The 26,802-nt window shown below is 35.3% G+C and overlaps 1 protein-coding gene across 10 annotated transcripts in view; it reads right to left on the bottom strand.

Moving 5' to 3' along the window:
• Nucleotides 1-26,802, bottom strand: part of Adgrl3 (adhesion G protein-coupled receptor L3) — a 721,722-nt gene that overhangs the window by 538,647 nt on the left and 156,273 nt on the right. For all 10 annotated transcript variants that reach the window (XM_076938716.1, XM_076938717.1, XM_076938710.1 and 7 more), the window contains one exon: nt 14,127-14,192. The gene's annotated coding sequence lies outside the window, so the exon portion shown is untranslated. The remainder of the gene's footprint in view (nt 1-14,126; nt 14,193-26,802) is intronic.

The raw sequence follows: 26,802 nt of genomic DNA, 5'->3' as shown, positions 1-26,802 counted from the left end.
TAACGAGCTAAGGGAAACCTGTGGAAGCCAAGAGAAGACAGGAAAGCCTTGCTTCACCAGTATTGAACAAGCTTCTTATGAAGGCTCATCATGAGTTAATTTTGCTAAGAAGTCTGGTGGAAGACTTTAAGCATGTACACCTTTACTGTTTTAAGTGTTATCAGACGCACCAAAAGAGATGAAGCAGCGTATGCCAGTGACACAAGACTCCTACATCCTCAGCTTGGATGATACTGTCCTTTCTACTGGAGCTTCTTTTACTTTATTAAAAAAGAATCAGCAAAGTTGAGAAAATACTGTATACAATAATGGTAGCTACAAGTAAATTATCATTGTTTAGAAAAGGAAGTTGCACTTCTTTCCTTTTTTCAATTATATTACAGAGTGGGTAGTGGATAAAATCTGTTCAAGAGATAACTTGGCTGAGATCTTGGTTCAAGTAATTCAACTGGGTAATAGTATATCTGTGTAAATCATATCGACTTGTCTAGATTTGGAAGACAGCTCTTTGCCAAACAACCCAATCAAAAAATCGTGTATAGAACTAAATCGAGAATTCACAACAGAGGAATATCGAATAGTTGAGAAGCACCTAAAAAATGTTTGAAGTCCTTAGTGACCAGAGAATTGCAAATCAAAATGACCCTGAGATTCCACCTTACACCAATCAGAATGGTTAAAATCAAAACAAATATTGTTGAGGATGTGGAGAAAGAAGAAAACTCCCCCATTGATGGTAAGAGTGCAAACTGGTATAACCACTCTGAAAATCAATTTGGAGGTTCCTCAGAAAATTGAAAATAGATCTACCTGAAGACCCAGCAATACCACTCTTGGGAATAGACTCAAAAGATGCCCCACCATGCCACAGGGACACGTGTTCCATTATGTTCATAGCAACCTTATTTGTGATAGCCAGAAGCTGGAAACAACCCAGATTCTTCCCAAGACAGAAGAATGGATACAGAAAATGTGGTTCATTTACACAATAAAATACTCCTCAGCTATTAAGAACGAGGACATCTTGAGTTTTGCAGGCAAATGGATGGAACTAGAAAATATCATCCTAAATGAGGTAACTCAGACTCCAAAGGACATGCATGGTATGTACTCACTAATAAGTGGATATTAGCCAAAAACAAAAATAAAAAAGTACAGAATACCCAAGTTATACTCCACAAAATTCAAAAAGGCCAACAAGCTTAAGGGCCCAAGTCAAGACACACTCAGTCACACTGGGGAGGGAGAAGAAAGCAATCACAAGTTGGAATGGAGGGAGGAACCTGGATGGGAAAGTGAACAGGGGAGGACCTGATCTAATATTGGGAGTGGGAAAAGGACTGAAGCTCTGAGGGACAGCAGAAAGAATGGAAACAGGAAACCTATGGAAGTAAGAGGTTGGAGGGACCCTACAGAATGCACCACAGACCTGGGAGGTGAGAGACTCTCACGACTCAAAGGGAGGGACCTTAGATGAAATGCCTGACAGTAGGGAGAGGGAACATATAGAGCCCATCTCCAGCAGGAAGACAGGGCATCAAATGAGGAAGGAGGGTGCCATCCCACAGTCAAAACTCTGACCCATAATTTTGAAAGAACTGTTCAAAAGAACTACAAGAATGGAAATAAAGAGGAGCTTGAGGAAAAGAAGGTCCAGGAACAGACCCAAAGTGGGATCCAGCTCAAGAAGAAGTCCCAAGGCCTGACATATTACTGAGGCTATGGAGCCCTCACAAAAAGTGTCCTATCATGATTGCCCTCCAGAAGACACAAAAAGAAGCTGAAAGAGTCAGATACAGATATTTGCACCAAACCAATAGACAGAAGCTGCTGACCCCTGTGGTTGAATTAGGGAAAGGCTGGAAGAAGCTGAAGAAGAGGGCGACCCTGTAGGAGGACCAGCAGTCTCAATTAATCTGGACCCCTGAGATGTCTCAAACACTGGATCACCAAAAGGGCAGCATACACCAGCTGATATGAGACCCCCAACATGTATAGAGCAGAGGACTGCCCAGTCTGGGTTCAATTAGAGATGATGTACGTAATCCTCAAGAGACTGGAGGCCCCACGGAGTTTAGAGGTCAAATGGGATGGGGAGTGAGGGATGGGGGTGGGAATAGCCTCAAGGAGACAAAGGGTGGGTTTGAGGAATAGGATGTAAAACATTCGGAGGATGGAAGAGTGGAGGGAATAATATCTGGAGTGTAAATTAAAAATAAAATTGCCACCAAGCATTGAGACCTGAGTTCAATTTCTGGAACATACATGGCAGAAAGAGAAAATACTCTTTTGCAAATTATCCTGTGGCCTCCCACGTTTACAGTAACATATATAACTCATGTTCATGGCACAGAAAAATAAATAAAATGTTTCCTCTCCAGATTAACATGCCAAAATGTTACTAGGTCACCTGATACTTATATTCTCATTAAGTTTTTATAAATATCTAGTTTGGGCTGATTAAGGGCATTATCAATGAGATTAAAATAATTTCCTTTTTCTTTAATTGAAAGATTTTTATCACTATCTGCTGAACATGCATATGCTAAAAAGACAATTTTTGACATTTTAGATCTTAAAAAATGAACTGTAAATGTTGTCAAAAGTTCACTTTCTGCTCTGGCTAAAGTTAAATGAATTTTGTGGGCGGATGATCTGTGTGTATAGAGAAAATGTCAAGCATTTGAATGGAAAAGCACAAGCTGCATGTAGCCTTTTCACAAACAAAGCAATTCATTCTTTCTTTGTGAAAATAAGTGATATGGGGACATGGATTTAAATCACAATGTACATTTAAAAAGGGCTGGGTAGACTCAAGCTAAGTTCATCACTCCTTGTGTATCTGTTAGTGTCAGAACACAACAGGGTGTGCTCTCAGAAGACAGGCTATGTGAGACTCACAGTCAAGTCTTCTCTTCCACAGAAATGTTTCTAAAGTTGTTTTTTATTAAATTCATTCCCTGGTGTTCTGTTGCATCTAATTTCAATAAAAATATTTGCAGATAAATTAGCATTCTCTGATTTATCTCACATGTGTTCTACTTGGCTATCTTACATGAAAGCTTTCATTTGTTCAGATACTTTGCTAAGTGGCTTACATAACCTTTTTAGAAGTCTTTACAATTTCACCAAATTGAATGTGAAGGATGAACAATAAATCCGTGTGTTTTAAATGCAGATAAAAAATTTCAGCAGCAAGAAAAGGAAACTGAAAAAAAAATGTCAATCAGCATTGGTCCACTGAAGACTGTATGGAAGCTCTAAAGTTTTGCCATGTGTCCTCTGCTTCCTAGTTGTAGTGTGAGTTCTTTGATATGGTAATGACAGGATAAGAGCTGTACCAGTGGGATTCTAGGGTAAGAAACACAAATATCTGGGGTATTTATACTATACCCAGATGGAAACGCAAACCTTTATTTCCAACTGTTTATTACTAAATTACCATATATTGATAAAAATATTGCCAATTCAGTGTAGTTCATTCTTAATGACATTGAATAAAGGTAAATACAGTTTGATGAAAACGTCATTTGTTGAAGTAGTAACCAAACATTTATTCACTTGTGTCTAGGAAAATGAGATAAAATTTAACTTGAAGTATGAGTAGAAACCAGAGCCTCCTCCTTCATTCTTGTACAATGAATGGTACGTTTACGTGATTATATGTGTGGACATCACTACCAATTTCAAGAAAATCTAGCCACTAACAATTCTTGGTGACAAAGCCAACAAATAACAGCTTGTTTCAATTGTACTTTTAAAAGGCCATTTGAGATGATTCTCTCTGGAATTAAAACTGTAGACAAACATTTTTGCTAATTACATATTGTTCTAGAACACTGAAGACAGCAGTAGGCTAAATCAAGAAATCCAATTTCTTCTCCTTTTAAGCAGTTAAACTTTATTTCTCTATACGTGGTAGGAATTGAGTAAAAGTATGCAAGGTAAGCACTGGTTAAGTGGAGAAGACATCTGAAATTATTCAAGGAAACTTTGGAATGTTTTAAATAAGAGGAAGTTTGGCCCTGAACCCATTCCCTAACCCTACCACAATCCCAAACCAAACTCCAACCCCAGCTCTCAATCTGCACCCCTTCCATTATCCTTACCTTTACCAAAACCCTAAACCTAATCCTGACTTCAATGCTTAACCTTTCCATGACCCTAACAATATGTACCAGAAAAATTCCAGAGGCATGAAAGTTCTGTATGAAAGTACAATGAAGGTTAAGGTTGTTAACCAAGAACCTGCATCAGCATAGAGGGTACTGGTACTCATGACCGGGTTTACTACTGCTTTATCTCATCTTCCATGGATTTCTCACATTTCCAAGACACCTTTCTTTACAAAACAAATATCACAATAACTATTCTTGTGTCTGAGTGTGTGCTTGTTTCCTCGTGTGTCCCTGGGCGACCAAGTTAGGTTCAAACTCAGAGATCTGCCTCTCACATGCTAGGAATAAAGATGTGTGCCACCCATCGAGCTTCACTAGCTGTTTTTGAAAAGCACTTTTAAAATATATAATATTAAAGAGTCCTCTCAGTAAGTGCCTATCCTGGCAGAGATGTGAATCTAAGAGTGAAGGCCATATACCCAGAGGCCAAACCTGCTAAAAGGTGAAGAGGAGGTGGCTGGGAGCTGGGAAAGGATTGTGGGTGGGGGTGACAGGGAAGTGGGCAGTGAGTGGGATGTAAAATGAATAAGTAAAAAAATTAAATTAAAATGTGTAAAAAGCAAAAAAAGTCTCTTCAATAATCTTTAAATTATTCTTTTTTTTTCTTTTTTTTTCTTTTTTTTTTATTAGATCTTTCATTTACACTTCAGATACCATCCCGTTTCCCCATTCCCCCCCCCTTAGAAAACCCCTATCCCATGCCCCCTTTTCATTTTGCATTTATACATTTTTTTAAGAAATGTTAATCATAGGCTTTATAAGTTTGGTATTGTTCAATCAGAGGTGTAACCCACTACCCAACCTAGATATATCAACTATCTTTGACTGGTGGAGATACATGAACATCTGCTTCCCTGTCTCCCCCCTCTATCTCTCTTTCATCACCTAGCTTCTCCTCTCCTTCTTCTTCTTCTCTTCTTACTCCTTTTCTTCCTCTCAGTACTCCTCCCACCTTAGCTCCTCCTACACATCACCCTTCCTGTTAAAAGGAAACTTTTCTCTCAAAATACAATTAGAGCATAATTATGCCTATTTGTACCAGTGAGGTACAAGATAGTCCTAATACCCAGTCCATCCTTTTGTTGACTAACCAGCACCTCTGTCATCTATCCTAACTAAAACACTTAGTTCTGAACCTGGCTTTTTCCTTGGCTTTAGGATGAATGTCAGCTGATGACCATACACTCAGATCTTTTCTCTCAAAGTAAATAGCTATAAGTTTTCAACCCCATCAGAAATCCAGAATGACTGAGTTGACTATAATTGTGGGAAGCACAAAGCATAGCTTCTAAAACTTAGCCAATTTATAGAGACCTCTGACCTCCTGGACACTCGCTCTACTTCAAAACGTTGGAGCATCTGTTCTTCTGCCTTCTGGCCCAGGATCATCTGACAGACCTTAGTGCTGCAGAATTATTAAGGGCTGATTACTCTGTCTAGGCAGATATAATCAGTCGACTATTCTGCAAGTGTGTCCTTTTCTGGACAGTAATTTGTCTGTAGAAGGAAAGTGGCAATTCTTGCCTAGTGGCTGTCTCACCACAACTGGAGTAACTCCAAGGATGCTCAATTTCTTCTTAGAGTTTAACATAGGAAGCTGTCCGGAGCAGACAGGTCTCTAATGAAAATGAACATTAATACTGAAATGTTTGTCATGTCAATTCTAAGGATTTCTGATGTTTTGAAAACCAGCTATCCATGTAAGGTAATCTGGACTGTTGCCTGTTAACTCCACTCAGCTATTTCTAAATAAAACATAGAGAACACCCTTATAATAAACTCCAAGTCATGAATTTGCTATAGTCCCTTAACTCACAGGCTGACCATCCCAAATCAGTTAAAAAAGTTAAAGAAGGACTGGGTCTAAGCTTTGTATTCCTAAGTGTGTTATACTGGTACAATGCCTATGAGAGTAACAATATTCATCTCACTCTTATTAAATTATTCTTATTGAGTAATACTGTCACTACCCACAAAAAAAGAATGTCTTTCCAAAACACATCGCATGTCACTGCAGAAGTAATCTGGCCTTGAAATGTCCATTTTCTTATGATATGCACTCTATTTTAAGGCAGTAATAACCTATCCACCTGCCATCCACTTTTAAGGCTTTGTTTGAAGACTGTTCCTTGTTTTCAAGTTTTTAATACTCAACCATAATGTCATTCAGACACCAATAGACAATTCTACCAAGTCTGCACTTGATTTTCTAAAATAAAGACACTTACTATTCCACAATATAGTGAATATCTTACATAGGCCAGATACCATACATAGATGTAGTTTGAGCCAATAAATAATAATAATAATGTTTTATTTTTGAGATTAATAATATCCTTCAGTATTTAGAAGATGATATGTCAAGAAGCAGCGGGTACTAGGCATGACACAAAGTAACCAAAATGACCTTTTTCAATCATTTTTTATCTTTTAAAATTCGCACTCAGTGGCTGGAGAGATGGTTCAGATGTTATGAGCACGGGATGCTCCTTCAGAAGACATGGCTTCCGTTTCCAGTAAATACATGGAAGCTAACAGCCATTCATAAATTTAGTTCCAGAGGATCTAATGTCCTCCATCAGTCTTCATGGGTATCAAGTATGTAGAACACATATATGCATGCAGACAGAACACTCATACAAATAATAATTTAAACACAAATATTTTAAAATGAATAGTCATTACATGAATTTTTATCCAAGCTATGCTTCAAAATTAAAGAAGTACTACTTAAAGAAATAAAATATTGATGTTTAAAATCCTGTTAAAAATTAAAAATTACAATTCTCAGTAAAATCCCTGAAAAACAGTCATGGTCTATGAGTTCATCTTTTCCACATATATAAATAATAAAAATGTATGTCCAGTGTTTTGAATATTAAATTTGGAAAAGCATTATATAAATTAGTGATCCTGTAAGATTCAGTTGTTTTGAATACACTGTAGACTCCTCTCCAATGCTACTTTTGGTTTTCATTAATCACACCTTTTAAGCCTTTTAAAATGTGCTTACCATCAACATCTGCAGAATAAATACAAACACAAACTTTTTTCATTCAGTGACATAAGATCATCATAGAATTGCAGCATCATATTTTTTTAAGAGCAAGAAGATCCTTTATGGATAATCTAATGCTGCCCTCACTAATTGGACAAATGAGAATACTACAATCCAGAGAGATCATATGATGTGCCCTGGGTCTCTTAGCAAAGTAACCATAGACAGCCATGGTGAAGACAATTGAGACTTGGGTTCTTCCAGGAAGTACCACATTTGTAAGTTAGGTATAATTTACTTCTCAAGGTACACAAAGAGATAAAATATTTACTTGGGTAAAGGTTAATACCAGTTATATAAACACAGTTTTGTAATGGCTTTATGTTACCTTGGTTCCTACTGTGACTATCCATCCAGTAGTTGCTTTGATTGTACATTTATTCTTCTAAAACTTAATATTACTAATCTGTGGAGTTTTATCTATTATAAACACTATTACATTATAAATCTATTATAAACACTGTAAAAATATTTTTGAGGTCTTTCCTATGTAAACAGCACACTAGACATGAGAAGTCACATTAAATAAGCAAGTGAATGTAGCATGTAGTTTAGAAAACTAAATTGTTGTTATTGTATGTGACTAACCTGCCATCATGTACTGTAGCAATACAACATACTTGCAAAAAAAGAATGAAAAATGTTACAGGAAAAAAAAAAACAGAAAAAATTTTTCTCAATGATATAATTTCCCCAAATACATTCAGGGAATGAATAAAACATTCAGGGCTTGCAAGAATTAAGCCAGTGTTAAGAATTGATGAAACCCAGAGTTTTAAGTGCAAAACTTTTGCAATACCAATTTTTGTAACAATAATAATTTAAATATAAATCATAAAGCCGCATCAAAATAAAGCACAAGCAAACTACTTCAATACATCCCTTACCTATACAACCAGTAACCCTCCTTAGATATTTACCTTAGAGAGCTCTTGAGAATTTATGCACACAATCACACGCACAGATGCACGCGTGAACACACACAATACATAATTGTTTGTAAAGCTTCATTTTTATCACTTCCTAATTGGAAAGCCCAAATGTTTATAAATGATGAATAAATGAACTATGATATGGACAGTACTCAGCAATAAAATTGGAATGAATTAATGACGCAGTCAACAAGAATGAATCTCAAAGGCATTATGCTATGTGTACATGGTTGGGCTCAAAAGGGAACATATTGTATTGCTTGTTTGCACATCATTCTGAAAAATTTTAAAACAAGAATAGAGAATAACCTACGTATGTAGGGGCAAGGGGAATGAATACACAGACGATGGTCACTTGAGAGAAAGAAGAAGACAATTTTAGGTGATAAAATTGGTTGGTGCCCTGATTTGTTAATCATGATTTCCCCACAGGAAATTGAATTCATGTCATTTTACATAAAAAACACACTAATGAAGACTTTAAGATGGAAATATATAAACATCAGTTACAGTTCTAAAATACATTTGTTAAAATTCCTCAAACATCTAAAGTGTTTAATTCCAAACTATGCAATGGACAAGAAATTCAACTGTATGTTCTCTATCACAATCATGAAGAAATGCTCCCCACAGCGAGAACCTGTGTTCCCCAAAATTTAATCCAGAACTGTGGAACAGTCCAGAAAACACAAGGCTGCATGTTGTATAGTTTAAGGAAGGCATGGGCTATAGAATACACTCAAAGCCACGTAGAGCAACTTTGGGAGTCTAGTTTCAAAAATTATATATTAATACAAAAAGTATTTAGTTAATACAAAGAGTTAATACAAAGAGAATTCAGGTTAGAATTCAGTGATGGAGGGCTTGGGTGTCATCCACAAATATCTGAGTTCAATACCTAGAGCTTCATTAAATCAATCAATACTTTTTACCTTCCTACCTACCTCCATACATACATACATATATACATACATGCATGTATACATAACCAAGTAAAACAACATTTAGGCATTTTAAAACAGCTTTTGACATCAAAGATTATACAAATAAAGCTATATGCAGGAAAGAAACTAATATGAGAATACCTGGTAAATGCCTGTGATTTCATTGCTTTGATTTCTTTTTTTAAAATAAAGGTGAAAGCCAGTTTATTTATATATTTTTTGTTTGGGTTACTAAGTAATTTTGTTGTTTGCCAATACGGCCTTTCCTGATCACTGTTTTGTGGTTGGCTCTGTGGCATAAACGGGCTGACAGTTTCAGCTGTCTTCTACTGACGGGCAGCTATCTATCTATCTATCTGATGTCAGACTTCTCTTTATGCAGATTTCCAAAGGCTGCTATGTATGCATGTGGATTCTGAAGGGCACTAACTATGTGGCTGACAGCCTGTGACAGCCACTAAGCATGGAATAAGTAGAGATGACAGTATGAATAATCCATGAGCTTTCACTCTGCCCCTGGCCAGCATCACAATCCTGCACTTTTTGTGTGGCCTTGAAATTAATTAGAAATGTAATTTCCTAGCAAATCAAATTTAGTTTTAATTTTCTATAAACAAAAAAGTGAAAGTAAGAGGCATTAATGACCTTAACTCTAATGTCTAAATATATGTAAAAATCATTTTCACCTAAAAGTTAAAATTAACAGTCTGGATGTTATTTCCATAAAACAGTACATCACTTCTTTATACTTATGTATATAATATATAAAATAAGTGAATCTCATGTGAATATGTTATTTATATATAAAATTATTTATAAAATATTATATATTTATAAAATAAATATTATATAATAAATTACATGATTACATGAAATAAACTATGTATCTATGTATAGTATAGATTTAAATCATGTCTTTATAATCACACACATATATATTTGTATTTAAAGAAATGTTAATTCTGTGATCTACTACAAACAGCATTGTCAGTTCACAACCTGGTAGCTATTCCTGATTTCAGCTCTGCTCTCCTCATTCAAATACAGTAATGAAGATCCGTCAACTTCTCTTTGGAAATATGCTCAAAGGTGTAAACCTCCCCCATATCCCACTCAATCCTAGCTGTAGCTTCAATGTGGATTTTCATTTGCCAGCAACTGAGTGACTGCAAGAATGACACAATCTATTTGCCTATACTCACATTGTCATCTGCGATATTTCTAGTTAGCTATTGAGTCCGTGAGCAAGGACAGTGATAGAGCTCGCATGTCGGAGATACAGTATCAATGCTTGAGCCTCAAGAGGAGAGATGTCCTGGAGAAAGCCGCTATAAATGCCTTTTTTGAAATGTGTTTAACCATATATGATCAAACTGAAGTGTGATTATAAAAGATACAGAAGAACAGAAAGAGGAATGTCCTAAATCGGAAATTTCTTACATATAAACTTACTCTGTGTGTGTGTGTGTATGTGTGTGTGTGTGTGCAGGCGCACAAGTGTGTTTGTGTGTCTTTTGTGTAGGTGTGATGTATATACTTATTAGCGGATGTATGTTCACATGTACGTGCAGGTAAGTGTTAACATTACTGTGGAGACCCATACTAGACAGTAGGTGTCTTCTTCAACTTCTCTTTATGTTCACATTTTTGTGACAGGCATATGAAGTTCATCTCATGGGCTAGGCTTGCTGGAAAGTGGTCTTCTCAGGATCCATCTATCTCTAGTCCCGCAACACTGGGTCACAAGTATGCAGCCATGAAAGTTCTTCTGCTTGCTTGGCAGGGTAGGCACTATACTAAATGAGGCAAGTCTTCAGGCCCTACAGGAACTAATTTAAAGAAGCAAGGATCTGTATAGATGCAGACACTTAGAGCCAACTATTGGACTGAGGTCAGGGACCCCTATGGAAGAGTTACAGGAAGAATTGAAGGAGCTGAAGGGGATTGCAATTCCATAGGAAGAACAACAGTATCAACTAAACCAGACCCCTCAGAGCTCACAGAGACTAAGCCACTAACCAAAGAGCATACATGGGCTGGTCTGTGGCACCTGGCAATATATAGCAGAAGACTGCCTTGTCTGGCCTCAGTGGGTTAGGATGATCCAAATCCTTAGAGACTTGATGCCGCAAGGGAAGGGGAATGCTGTTGGGATGAGGTAGTGTTGGGTGTGTGTGAGTGGTGTAGGTGGGTAGTTGGGTCGGGGAGCACCCTCTCAGAGCCAAAAGGTAGGAGGATTGGGTGAAGAAATCTGGGAGGGGAACCTGGAAGGGCAACAACATTTGGAATGTAAATGAATAAAGTAACTTAATAAAAACATTAAAGAAAAAAGAAGCAAGGAAAACAACTGGCTCCCACATGGTGTTAAATATTCGGAATTAAAAGAACAGAGGCAGCACTACAGAGGTCTCTCAGGTAGGTACTTTCAATTTTAATCAGTACCGTATAGGAGAATGGAGCATGAGAAATGGCGTTCTAGGTAAGGAGACAAGGGTATCTGAGAAGAGTGGGTAGGAGAGAAACAAAGGCTGAAGAACTCGGTGGAGCATTCAGAGCAAGGTGAAGCCAAGCCTGCTGGAGTGCCCAGGAGGCTGAGACTGAGTTGTGAGCTATGGCGAAGTTGGTAAAGATGGGTCAAAGAAAAACATTTCATAATGTTTCTTTTCTATGAAGCAAGGGCTGAGACTGTACTCAAGGCAGTAACCAAGGGGGTGATAGAAAGAGTCTGGCAGAACCTGCTGATGGATATACCACATGTGGGAAGTTCTTGTAGCAATACTCAACATATTTATACCTAGGCACTGGAAGGTGGAGTCAACAACTGAACTTTTGTCAGGATGGTATTACTAAATGCCCTTTATTATTTTGAAAACATCTGTTTAACATTGTATGGTTAAACACAACTCAAAGGAGGCATTTATAGTGGTCTTCTCCAGAGTATCTCTCCTCTTGACTGTCAAGCATTGACGCTGTATTTCAGACATTCTGAGCTCTATAATGTGTGTGGGGTAGACATTATTATTAACCCCTTATTACACAAGAAGAAAAAGAAGCATAGACATGGTAACTAACACGTGAAAGGCCATGCATCAAGACTGTTGACACACCAGGAGCATGGCTCCCTCCTTCTCACAACTGTATTGTGTCTTATATTAAAATAGAGTCTACAGGTGCCCAGTACTGAGAGTTACAAAGAGGTGGGCTACAAAACGTGCAGCTGGGGGTCTGGTGTAGTGAATAGGTTATGTCCCTTGATTTGGTGGCATTTTTATGGCTTTCATTGCTTGTAGACTGCATACTTCAAAGGTAAGTATAGTGTACATCACACACATATGTATTTAAAGGCACAACGAGGCAAACAAAGACTGATAGAACAGGTTAGAACTATATAGACACGTTTGTTTTTTCTTATAATACATACTTTGTTTTTTGGTTTTGTAGTTTGTCTCTGATGGAAACAACTCTTCATATTTTTGTCTAACTCTTGAAAAACTATCTCACAGAGTAACTCTGGCTCGCCTGAAAATATCTCAGTGATCTGCCTGCCTAACCTTAAATTCTAGGATGTAAAGTGTACATCGCCTCCCTCAGGCCTGTACAGCTTCTGATGAGAACATTTATGTAATACTTGGTTCAATTCTCTTTAAAGGGATTACTGAGCAAGTCAGATTTTTGTCAAACTAATTTGCTTCAATGTATCACTGAACTGATGTCTCTTAGTAGATGAATGTCTACAGCATTTAGACATTAAGATAAAAATGTAAGCAATTCTAAGTGACTTAATCATATCTACTCTCAAAAAGAGGGATAATGTTGTTTGCATAAGCACATAATATGGAGAAAAAAAACAAGGACAAAAAATTAAGAGAGAACATTTAAAGCACTGATATCAACTTAAAATTTTTCACTTAAAAAGGCATTTGAAATGTTACCTTAATCTTAAGTGACTGAGTCTTTGCTTAAGAATAAATAAAGGGTTTTGGAAAATACATTGAGGGTAATTTATGATAAATATTTCAAGGAATCAAAACCACTAAACATTAACCATAATATGAAGAATAATATGAGAATCAGAAGCCCTGATTATTTTACTAGATATTTATTATAATTTATATTTTAACAAATTTATAGTTACTTTATAAAATTCTTTTGAATAGCTCTATGAAGACAACAGGAGGCTTGTATTTTTGTACAGGGCTGAAATCCTAGAACCCTGGAGACTGAGGAAGAAGGCATCCAGACTGAGGCTACTTAATCAGACGTCATCCTCAAAACAACAATAACAACAACAGCAGCAGCAACAGCAGCAACAACAACAACAACAACAACAACAACAATAACAAGAAAAAGAAAAGAAGACAAAGAAATCCCAGTTGTTACCATTGATTGTAAATAAAAAGATGTAAGTGATACCTTATGATTTTTTGAGAAAGTATATATTATTCGGAGTATTTTATACTCTGAAATTTTTTATGTTAAATGGAATAAATGTATTTGTAGTAAATAGATCAGTTTGGAAAACAATCTGCTTTATATATTAAAACCTTTATGGAATGAAATGAGTATATTTATGTCAGTTTTGAATATAAAATTGAGAGTAAATGAAATGAATTATACAAGAATGGCATCAATGCATTGTCTTGGTGTGCATGTACCAATGGAAACATAAATCTTGGCATATTGATTTCATATAGTTAATGGGGTACTATAGCCATCAGTGCCTTTGCACAGTAGCAGTTACAAAACTGCCTCCTTTTGTCAAATTAATTATATATACTTAGTATATATTTCTTCACAATAGTAACTATGATCACCAATACTATTTATTGTTCAGAAAATATGAGAACTTATTTTCCAAAAATATATAAGAAATAAAAACACCATTTCAAAAATATAAAAATATTTTAAACATGCTGTATTTTTTTAATGTGATTAACTCATAAAACATAATTTGACTTCACATATTATACATTTATTTTTAAATTATCAGCATACATAATAATCTATTAATTACCTTAATTTGTTCTTTGATTGCTAAAAATCCATAGTTTTGTCTTCTGACTTTCTGAATTAATCATTTCTGCAAAAATAAGATAAGAGATAAATTAGATGAAAAAAATGTTTCCTTTTAGAATCTCAACAACAGAACAAATAAAATTTTATTACTACTCAAGAAATCTATTTCCCCACCACACTTAAAACTGTCCCAGCAGAATGAGTAATAAGAGAACCTGAAAGATACATGATACAATTTTAGTAAGGCTGTTTAATAGGAATGTAAGTGTAATATTTAAGTATATAATGTAACTATGTTTACACATGCAAGACCACAGAAGATTTTAAAATCATATGTGTGGAGTTGATTGATCATAAATAATATTTTACTAAGTATCCAAATACTATTTAACATTTATCAAAATAAGTGAGTATTTTAATAAATGTTCAATAGTATTAGAACACTATTGAACTATGTGCATCTGTTTGAACAGAGATAGAGATTGGAGACCAAATACTAAAAATAATTATAAAGATCTAAATAAAATCTAATGTAAAATTTGAGATATATCAAACTAAGTGTAATTTTATCATTTTCAGTATATTGTGTTGATTTTCTTAAAATTGTCAGAATTCCATTTTTAAATCACTAAACTAACAATCCCCACACCAAACTGGTGGCCAAAAATATTTAAAAAAGTGTTTTCCTTTAAAATATTTTATTTGGCAATTTAATATATCCTTGCCGTTCTGTAACTACATCAATTTTAAACTTTCCAATAAGTATATTTAAAAATTTATACAATTAACATACCTAGAAATTATTCTGAAATTTGTTTTGTATGTAATTGCAATAGGTGTATTTTTGTTTCTCCTAAAGTATAACAATCCACACCCCCAAATAATAACAAAAAACATTATCTATTCTGCCATTTTGTCAACAAATGGTTATGGAATTAAATATAGAACAAAAGTCAATGTCATGGAATTAAACTCAGTTTTCCTTCTTAAAAATCACAATTGACTAAAAGTAAACCAAGTATATATTAGTAGAAAGAGTATCCTCTAATGTAAATATTTTATTTGAGTTGGTAATTTTAAATTATGAAAGTAGCATGATTTGCTATATTTTAATAAATGTTCATATGTATTTGAGTATTTGAATACTTACTAAATTTTTTTCAAGATCAAGTCAACTCCACATTTGAGTCACATGCTTGACTACTCAAACATGCATCTCTTTTATAATCAATTCCTTAAAATATTCTGAATAATCTTCCTTCAACCAATCCTAGCATTCGTTCAGTAAGCAGTGACTTAGTAGATTACTGTCTCCTTGCTTTTGAAAAATGTATATTTGTCTTCCTGAAAATGTTTTATATAACTGGAAAATTGTGAATCACAGCACAGGCCTGCTCACAAGAGCAGGCTTCAAGTATTTTGCTATCACCATGGAAATACATTTTGATGTTCAGAGACAGCTAATCTTCAAACTTCACTTCCCCACAAAAGTTGCCAGTCAAATGTTGCTTACGCTCCTATGTCAACCAGTATCTGTTATGAAGTCCTCTACAGCAAAGATCACTTGATACTCTTAGAGTGATTCACCTCTCCCTAGTGGAACAGGCAACTAAGTCAGCCTCGAAAATGCTGACTGGGCAAACAAAATGTTAACATTTTCATAAGTCAAAAATAAGACGTAAACAGGAAACCATCCCCATTGGCCTCACAGAAACTGAGACTGTAATGGAAAGCTGACTACAGTGCATGTCCTTACATGTGTCGTCGTAGCCGCTTTCACAAACCCTGGTTCTTTCTGGTATTGTCAGTTGATTTGTTTTGTTCTTTGTTTTCCTCCATAAGCAAAGGCAATCTACAGCTTACAGCGGGGGAATATTTTACATCACTGTATTCTGCTCTCTAGAATCACTGAACTTCATGTAGAGAACACAGGACAAAGATCAGCTTGCTAAAGCCACTCAGCATCACAATGAAAAGGACAAATAGACAAGAAACCTTAGGAATGGAAAGGGGGAAGCAAAGGGAAGAAAATAGAAACAAAATAGATAGAGGAGAAGAGAAAGGAGCCATATCAACAGACACATATCTACTATGAGATAATACAGGTAAACTTATTTTCTATTTAATAAACTTACTGTAAGATGGACATTCAAAAACAGCTATTGCCACACCCCCTCCAGAAGAGTCTGTGTGACTGGACGAAAGCCTGGCACACTCACGCAAGGCGACGACTTCAAGGAAGTCAGTCTCCTGGAGGGGTTGGCTGTCCTCTTAGAAGGGTATGTTCTTCATGTGTCGTGGCTGCCATGTTTGGAAGATCTTTTCTTGCTGTCTCATTTCTACCCTGTGTACCTTTGCTCAGGGCACGTCCTACCCTACTATCCTCTCATAGACAAAGAAAGGTCACAGAAAGTGCAATAGAGGTAACCACTGACCCTATTTTGGACTTAGCCTTCAGGAAATGTCACCATTAATCTTACAGAATAAAGACTTCGACTGAACTACAGCAGTAAAAATTGTTTTACCAGAATCCCCTGTAAAGACATACAGCCTGTAAGAGTGGGGATGGTTAGACAGGAAATTACTCCAGTCACTGACTCTTATGGGCTTCCTTTAAAAGACCCTGAAAACTCTAAAAAGAAAGGGCTTTATCGCTTTCCTAAGAGATTCATGGATGGCAGATGGCAATGGCTTATAGCAGGGAGAAGGTGGTTTCCCCTGTAAGCAGGATGGACCCACAGTGTGCTCCCCTGATCTCCTGCCATAGAGAGGAGTTTATGATGAATTTGGGAATCGATGGGTCAATCACAATGGAGAAAAGGTATCATATTATTCACTCCCATTTATGGAGAAATTGGCACCATCACGACCCCCATGGTGTTTATTATTTAAAGAGAATAGAGATAGTATCATTAGACAGCTACAAAAGCCCCTAAGTAGAGTCAGTGTTAGAATTAAATATATTAGAGGAAATTAGGAAGAAGCCTAGCAATTAAAAGATATTAACATATGAGATTACATTAATAAACAAGAAGACCCCAGACATATGATACATAAGAAGCCCATATATGATGAATTTAATTTGGCAGCTCACAAAGCAACAAGAAGAAGGTTACTGTATAATCTCAGATGAGTTAACTGCTGAACCACAAGTACCACTGGGTGGCTTGCCAACTTGGCTACTGTCTCACACATTAGCGATAACATCAACTTCACATGTGCCTTGCAAATGAATAATTTACTGATTTATTAGAGTTGGGTCCAATTTATGAGTATCTAATAAGAACATTGTAAGAATGTTCCTGATAACCTTTGCTTTTTCTGTTCCTGTGTATGTTCAACATTGCTTTTTCCTCTTTGCTTTATGATTATAAAAGTCTGATGCTTGAATAGTAAAATCGCACTCAGATCAAAGACCTCCTTGCATCTGTGTCTGTCATTCGCCGACTCCTTGCCCACCTGAAACCAGTCTCCTGGGTTGCCTCAACAGTTTGTGGCAAGCTAATGTGAATATTTCAAGTATATGGTTTCTTAGAAAGCATTCAAAATCTAATTGCTGATGATGCTTTAGTTCAATTAATGCATTCGTTCATATCTTCATCACCTTACAATTGTACATGGTTCAAAAATAGCATAAAGGCAATACCCTAGAAATCACTACAATGTATCAGAGGATTTGAAAAAGAGAAGGAAATACAAATAAAACCTTGATTTATGTTAGCTGATGATAAAAATGACCTATGCTTTGAACAAGCATTATAATTAATCACATATAAAAGGCAACAAAACAAGATATTGATGAAAATTAATGAATTGCCAATTTATAAAATCAGTAATAGATGATAAATATGGATCATATTTTACAGTTCTGACAGAGCAAAATTAAAAAGAAGATAAACTGTAAACATTCATTACATATTTACTGCTTTAGTCCTGGCTCAAGGTAGTATAGATGCAGAAGAAACTGTAGAGGTTAAAAGAATACTCACTGAATTTATGCACATTCCATCTAGTAAGCAGACTAAGACAAAGACACACAAGAAGAAGACACATCTAGATGCACAGATGTGCACCTTATATGTTTATAAACTACATATTATCTATTTTCTATAGGACATGCACACATTTTAAACTAACTAAAATTCTCGCTGTGTGGCAAACACTGCTTTATTCACTCACTTCATATTGTCATTTAAACTTTTTAAATAATCATATGATATTTGTCCAGATATTTTTATCTTAAATATAAAAGAAATCAGAATTATATTCCAGGAACTCTTAATTCTGATTCTAAACATTCACACTACTCAAATAGCATCATATTATCCCTAACCATCTTTGTTGAGCTATGTAAATTGAAGGGAAAACAAGCTACCATAGATCGATTATTCAGAAGATAATCTCAGAAATTCATGACACTGATTGCCATTAGAGGTAGCTTCACACATTGATAGTTAAATAAAATATCCCCAAAATAACCCAGTACAAGTTAGTATGAGATTAAAATGGAACAAAAAAAAAGGTACAAATTTTTTAACTCACATGTACTCATCTGGAAATTATATAATATGACCTGTTGAAGTGCCCCATAATGGTCCATGAGGCATGGAAAAGTGGTAAGATTGTGCACCTCAGATCATTCTGTACACAGTTAAGAGAGGCTTTGGGGCTGGAAATGTTGGTAGTTGAGCCTGTGGCTTCTGGGATTTAAGCACATACTGTGGGACTGAGCTATACTTCCAGCCCATACTCTTGTCCTTAATCTGTTCACTGATAACTAAAATAAAAACAGTAAACATGAAGAAACCTTTCTTTTTTTTTTAATTAGATCTTTCATTTACACTTCAGATACCATCCCGTTTCCCCATTCCCCCTCCTTAGAAAACCCCTATCCCATGCCCCCTTTTCCTTTTTGCATTTATACATTTTTTTAAGAAATGTTAATCATAGGCTTTATAAGTTTGGTATTGTTCAATCAGAGGTGTAACCCACTACCCAACCTAGATATATCAACTATCTTTGACTGGTGGAGATACATGAACATCTGCTTCCCTGTCTCCCCCCTCTATCTCTCTTTCATCACCTAGCTTCTCCTCTCCTTCTTCTTCTCTTCTTCTTACTCCTTTTCTTCCTCTCAGTACTCCTCCCACCTTAGCTCCTCCTACACATCACCCTTCCTGTTAAAAGGAAACTTTTCTCTCAAAATACAATTAGAGCATAATTATGCCTATTTGTACCAGTGAGGTACAAGATAGTCCTAATACCCAGTCCATCCTTTTGTTGACTAACCAGCACCTCTGTCATCTATCCTAACTAAAACACTTAGTTCTGAACCTGGCTTTTTCCTTGGCTTTAGGATGAATGTCAGCTGATGACCATACACTCAGATCTTTTCTCTCAAAGTAAATAGCTATAAGTTTTCAACCCCATCAGAAATCCAGAATGACTGAGTTGACTATAATTGTTGGAAGCACAAAGCATAGCTTCTAAAACTTAGCCAATTTATAGAGACCTCTGAACACCTGGACACTCGCTCTACTTCAAAACGTTGGAGCATCTGTTCTTCTGCCTTCTGGCCCAGGATCATCTGACAGACCTTAGTGCTGCAGAATTATTAAGGGCTGATTACTCTGTCTAGGCAGATATAATCAGTCGACTATTCTGCAAGTGTGTCCTTTTCTGGACAGTAATTTGTCTGTAGAAGGAAAGTGGCAATTCTTGCCTAGTGGCTGTCTCACCACAACTGGAGTAACTCCAAGGATGCTCAATTTCTTCTTAGAGTTTAACATAGGAAGCTGTCCGGAGCAGACAGGTCTCTAATGAAAATGAACATTAATACTGAAATGTTTGTCATGTCAATTCTAAGGATTTCTGATGTTTTGAAAACCAGCTATCCATGTAAGGTAATCTGGACTGTTGCCTGTTAACTCCACTCAGCTATTTCTAAATAAAACATAGAGAACACCCTTATAATAAACTCCAAGTCATGAATTTGCTATAGTCCCTTAACTCACAGGCTGACCATCTCAAATCAGTTAAAAAAGTTAAAGAAGGACTGGGTCTAAGCTTTGTATTCCTAAGTGTGTTATACTGGTACAATGCCTATGAGAGTAACAATATTCATCTCACTCTTATATCACTAAGAAGCTCATGCCAATGAAAACCTTAAAATTTGTAAACAAAGTAAATTGGCGCCATTTAAGAATTTATATCTTCATCTTGATATTAATTATACAGATTTCTACTAATAGGTTATGGCTATGCAATAAACCCTAGCTAATCCTCTCTATTCCGACAAAACCACTACTTTTCCCTAGGGAGACAGCCTGAAGCAACCTTTCACAAGGTGATTTTTATCCTAAAAGTTAGTCCTCAAATCTGCTTTGTAAATAGTACCCCAAATTATCTAAAGACTCATTCTCTAATGAGGGTTTCTTCTCACTTTCTACAAGTGTACCATGCTGCTTAGCACAGAAATTAGGTTTCAGAACTCTCTAAATGAAGAATATACTTGTTTTTCTCCCATGAAAAAAAACCATATTTTTAAAAAAAAAGAAAACAGGAACCAAAAAAATCAAATAACTTCCCAAATCACCATCCTTGGGTATCTAGCCCATTCCTCAGCAAAGATTCTGCTAGACAGAGAAGTCTGTGAATGTCTTATATACTGCCTTACAGGGTTCAGCATGATGATTCATATCATGCAAGTGCACAGAAATGTAACCTCAAGAAGGTCTGAGTAAGTATGGTGGCAAATATTCTCCTCAATATTAATGTTGAAAATATTCAAAGTTTCCATAACAAGTTTTTCAAGTCAAGAGAAATTATCAATTCATCTAACAGCTAAGAAACTGTTAATGCAAGATAAAGTTTTGAAATTTTGTACAACAGGATTCCTTAGCAGTTCGCCTATGAATTGTTCGAGTACTGTTAGAGCCCTCGCTGGACTTAATATAAGACCATTAAACCATAAACTAAACCTTAGTAAGGGTAAAAGGACTAAAGTCATAAAATTATGTTATATAAATGAAACAAGTACATTAGTAATGAAAATTAGCAATCCCTAAATATTTATCAATCCCAAACAGGAACTAGAAATATTTTAATTTGAACAAAATCAAACATAGCATATCAAAAGGCAGCAAAAGTTGTGTTTAGGAGTAAACTTATACCTTAAAATGTCTACATTAGAAAATGAGAATGATGTATGATCAATTAGCAGAGTTTCCACATTAATCAAATAGAAGAGGCAGCTGAATGTACAGTTAGAAAAGGAAGGAACAGTAACTAAAAGCGTACATATGGTTTATCTAAGACCAGTGTTAAAATGATTACTAATTTTTTAAAGATTCTATGATTACGTTTATAAAATTTCACTAATTGCTTAATGCCACAAAATTATTCATGTTATCCATTATGTTCAATATTAACAATAACAATTCAATATAGTTACTCACAAGTTTCCCCTCCACTGATAAATATAACAAATTCTGACAGAGCTAATAGACATATACAGGGTATATCACATTTAAAAGGCATGGACAATTCAAGCATTACTGAGAGGAGAAAGGATTACACAAATCCATATGACATAGGAATCAACTTATTAACTAATATGTTTTCTTGCACAACTCTGAACTTTACTATAGTGAGAATCATCTTCTCTGCCTGCATTTGTACACAGGGTAATTTACTACATGAATCCATCTCCTATCATCCTATGCCATTCCATAGATCACCATACCAAATCATACTATACCCTTGGATATGTATTACAATGCTGAATGAACAAAGAAACCAACTGAGGCATGTGGCCATTGTGATAAGAGGCTCAGATGGTAGGACAGCTCAAACACATGCAGTTAGTTCTAATTCCTCACAGAAAATCAAAACCAAAGAACTGGGCCTTATATTTCCTTTAGTCCTCATTTAGAAGACAAAGACCCTTCTACCCACATGAACATGGCAAGATCTTGATTAATAAAAAGCCCATGTATAATATAAGTAGGTGCTCTCCAAGTTAAAACAGGGATATGTCCCAAATACCCATTATAAGCTAAAAAATAATTTAAGAAGAAAGCACATATAATACATATAACAATAAAGAACAATACACTTTATGAATGAAGCCACTGGAAAGTTTGCTACTGTTATGCTCACGTAGCTGAGTGAGACTGGGATGATAAAATGGCTTCCCAACATTTCAAGAGAGTGTGGTCAAGATCAAAATCCACAAATCCCAAGTTTGTGTTTTACTTAATGTTTATCAAATTTGTCACAATGTAAAACTTCATAAATAGAGCCATTGAAGACGGTCCTTAAGAGAACACCACTTTCAATGCAGCAAGTCCTGACCTAGACTATTGAACTTATGTGACAGTTTCTCTAGGAGTCTCTTTTGGATACCCTTTCTTAGCTTTGAAGAATGTAGCAAACAAAACAAAACCAAACAAAATAAGTAAAACTATAAAGTCAGCCTTAGGGACCTCATTTTTATTGCTTATATGGTGAATGGCATACTGATTTTGTAACATCTAAAAAGAAAAAATCTCATACAAATTGTTTACTCTTGGAAACCCTAGCACTGTGTCACATAAAGACTAGGCTTTCAATAACGGGAGAAGAAGGTGTAATGTAGAGCAGATGTAAACAATGAGGCAAAGGACCTCAGAGCACAGTGGAAGCTCCCTATCAGCAAAAATGGATTACCAGCTGAGATGAGACCTCCCTATGACCCTACTTAATACAATGGCATTCCAAAGATCAGCAGCCCTTGTGTACAACCTTAGGAAGACTTAGTGAGAATCAAGGAAAAAAAAATTCTTCAGAAATATTTGTTTCAATTCTGTGCTTGAGAAATAGTTCTCAAAGTATCAATATAAAAACAATGATATAATTTATGCTGTGCCTTTACTTTTCAAAGTGGCTCTGCACTGACTGTAATTACACATGACATATTTGGATACTAATCATGCTTTCTTACTTCTCTAATAATGGGAATTATCAAGATTAATTAGAGTAGAATGTGCCCACCCTCTATATTTATAAATAATTATTTTCTACTAGAAAATACTGTAATCTACCTGAGTGTGTTTTACTAAAGTAATAACTATACAAATATATATTAAAATTCAATAATGAGATTTTGAATTTTGTTTAGGGGCAATTCAATCCTAATAATTCAGCCTTAAACTGTTTTAGTACAAGAGATTTTGCATATCATTGATGCTTTGTTTCAAGTTCAGGAAAATGGAATGAATTTTTAAATGTTCAACATTACTCAAACTATAATATTAAGCCAAGAGGGAAAATTTGTTATCAGAATTCCTGTCAATTAAAAAACAGCAATATATAAAGTATATAAAATTAATTTTCAAAACAAATTCACAACTGACTGACACTGACTGATGCTAACAGACTGTTGCATGTGGATTTCAAAAGTTGTGTAGAATATAACAATCACCATTTCTTTTTTATAAGAGAAACTTTTAAAATGTTGTCCATACATAAAGCCTGCTTGAATATATTGAAGATGCTCATACATCACATACATTGGAAATGCAAGGTAAAATGGCTGGTCTTCGGGATATGTTATCTACAATCTCAATAATTACTCTGTTCAGTTTCCTTTAGCATCAGGACTCTAGAACTGCAGAGCGTTAAAGAAGTATACATGTTACTTCAAGAATTATCTTAGAGTTAAGGATATGGAATGTCATTCTTGCTTAGTGTCCAAATTATAAGCTCGAAATGAAAGAACATTACATCCAACTGGATTAGAAGAACAGTAATATGAAAAGATCAATTGTTAAGTTTTTGGCAAAGTATATTTCCCTTTTATGGTAAACTTAGACAACACGGTTTAATCTGTATCTGTTACATATTGTATTAAAAACAGATTTAGAGGTTATCATGCAATGCTACCAAGTATTTTCTATAGACTTTTAAGTTGTTTTTTAAAGAGTCACTGAATTTTTGCATACTTATAGTCTTTAAATGTCAGTTCAAAAAGTGGTTTTTCTCTCCAGTTCTATGTTATTATGTAAGTCAGGTGATATCCACCCAAGGAAATACAGCAAAAACCTTTACTATTTTGCAAATGATGAGAACTTGCATTTAATGAAGTGTTCTCAGACATTTAAAATAGCTTGGCTTGCCAGGCCAGACACTGATTCCTATATGCACTTTTCCCAAAACTCTTCATTGCTCTGGCCCATTCAATAAAATCAATAAATGTATTCTAACTAAAGTTTAAAAGGCTTCTGGGAAGCGACCTCTGCCAAAGTATTTTGGGAAGGTGCCAACTGCGTAGTGAGGGTGGGATCAAAAATCAGAAAGTACAAAATAAAGAAACGTTTTTGCACAGATGAAAAAAAAAATAGGCTGACTGGAGGTCTAAAAGTGATTAGCTTATGCACCAGAGATCAGATTTCCAGAGCTGAGCTCCTCTGCCTTCCTTGGCATTTATTTTTTTCTGTCCCAATCCCACACTGACTGCAGTTCATTGCACTGGGCTTTATTTCCCACTTTGTCTAGGATTTCAAGCAGAAAATCTTCTCTGCTGATGTCTTTAAAATAGTGTGCTTTGTGCTCCACGGTAATGAGTTCCTATCTGTGACTCCAACATCTGGAAATCAGGCCAGTGTGGCTCACAATCTGGAATCAAGGAATGTGTTTTATAATAAAAGCTGCACTGCACTAAAGTTTGATGAGCTCAATCCATGGAGAAGCTTTCACCAGAGACCTGATTACATTTTATTTCCTCTACAAACTTCTGTCAAGCAGAGATCAGAAGGAAAACCCATATAGAGACAGACTAACAAATATTTGGAGCTCAGACGGCAAACAGACAAATATCTACAAATTATTTCAAAATGTTTTTGTTATCAAATGAGCCAATCTCTGAAATTTGGGCAGTACCATAAGAAGTATATTATTTTATTTCTTCAAAAACTATCTTTACTTAATCAACAATACGCAGAGCAAAACCACAGATAACAGACTCTTTCTATATGAATCTTAATCTCCATAAATTAAGAAATCATACTGAAGCTAGTAAGATGGCACATAGCATTTGCTGCCAAGCCTGATGACTTGAGTTCAATCCCAGGCCTCTACGTAGGGGAAGGAGAAAGTCAACTTCCCACAAGTTGTCTTCTAACACGGACATCAACACACAAAGCAGCGTGTGTGTGTGTGTACACACACACACACACACTCAAATAGAGAATTACTATAGAAAAATAAGGGATATTTTACTAGTATTAAGAATAATAAGACCTATTACCTTGTTAAAGTTTAAAGGACATATGCTTGTGTATGTGTTATTTTTTTACCTTTGTGAACATTACAATTGTCTCCTATTAAAAATAGAATATACTTTTCAAGAACCTAGTAGATGCCTGAAATCACGGAGCACACCAGTTCTTCTCTATACTGCCCTTTCCTATGCATGTATATGATAGAATTTAGACTAAATGCCTGCACATGAAGAGACTGACAACACCATGTAATCATTAATATAAAATAACAACAAAGATACCCTTTGGGAACACTCATGTACACGTAGTTTTGTCCTATCAATAAACATACTTACTTCACATTTCTCTTTTCAATTAAAGATTCACTTTCTAGCTTCTCTTAACAATGGTTGAAGTGTCTACACTAGTAATATGCACTTTGAGTCATCAGTAAATTAAGTCACCCACCCCCAACACAACGCAATACCATGATACCATGACAGTGGATTTGAAACCCTCATAGCTAGGAAGTGTCTCCCGAGCAAATAGCACCTGAAGTATAAATTACTAACATCTCACTTGGGACAAAGAAGAAGAAGGAAAGACTACTTTACACTACTGACAAAACATTTTAAACCTGTCCACTACATATTTCTTAATGAACTTTATTAACTTTCTGTTTAATATCGTTATGTAACAGTTAGCCTCAGGTAAACAGAGCTTTTGTAGAAAGAAACAAACTACTGTAGTTCTAAAATATTTCTACTTTACTTCCATATTTTATGTATATAAAGTAACTTCATACAAAACTATATTTACCTTTTTGAGTTACTATATATGCATTCATATATATATATATATATATATATATATATATATATATATATGAAATTTTATATCCTTATTCCCAAACAATTTCAGCTAAAGTCTTCTAAATAAGCTCTGTGGAAGGTAGCTTACATATACAGGAATATTTTTTTCAAGAATGATTAATGTTGCCTATAAGATACCCACATAACTCTTACAAAGTAAAAAAAAAAATCGTATTAAACTAAAATGTACATTTCAGAATAATAAAAGTCAAAGAACAGCAAACCAAGAAAATCAAGTCTCTAAATTAAGTTTTCAAAATTCCTTGAGTAGTGAATTTAGTTTTCATTTTACTAAATGTAACTGTATCACTTTAAAGATTAAATTCTAAGCCATGTACAGTAATATCACACGCTTGCGTTTTCAGCATGCGTAAGGCTAAGCAGGGGAAATTCTGTGAATTTCACAATATGGTGAATTGTGAGCAAGCCTGGGGTACAGAATGAAACTTACCTCTCAAAGCTAACACTCCCTCACAAAAAGAATATATCCCATAGGTGAAACACTGTTTGTTTGTTTTACCCTTAGGAATTAAAGTGTTATATTCATACAAGTTTAAATATC

The sequence above is a fragment of the Arvicanthis niloticus genome, chromosome 7 (assembly GCF_011762505.2).
Source record: "Arvicanthis niloticus isolate mArvNil1 chromosome 7, mArvNil1.pat.X, whole genome shotgun sequence".
NCBI classification, from domain to species: Eukaryota; Metazoa; Chordata; class Mammalia; order Rodentia; family Muridae; genus Arvicanthis; species Arvicanthis niloticus.
This window is presented reverse-complemented; position numbering and strand designations above follow the sequence as displayed.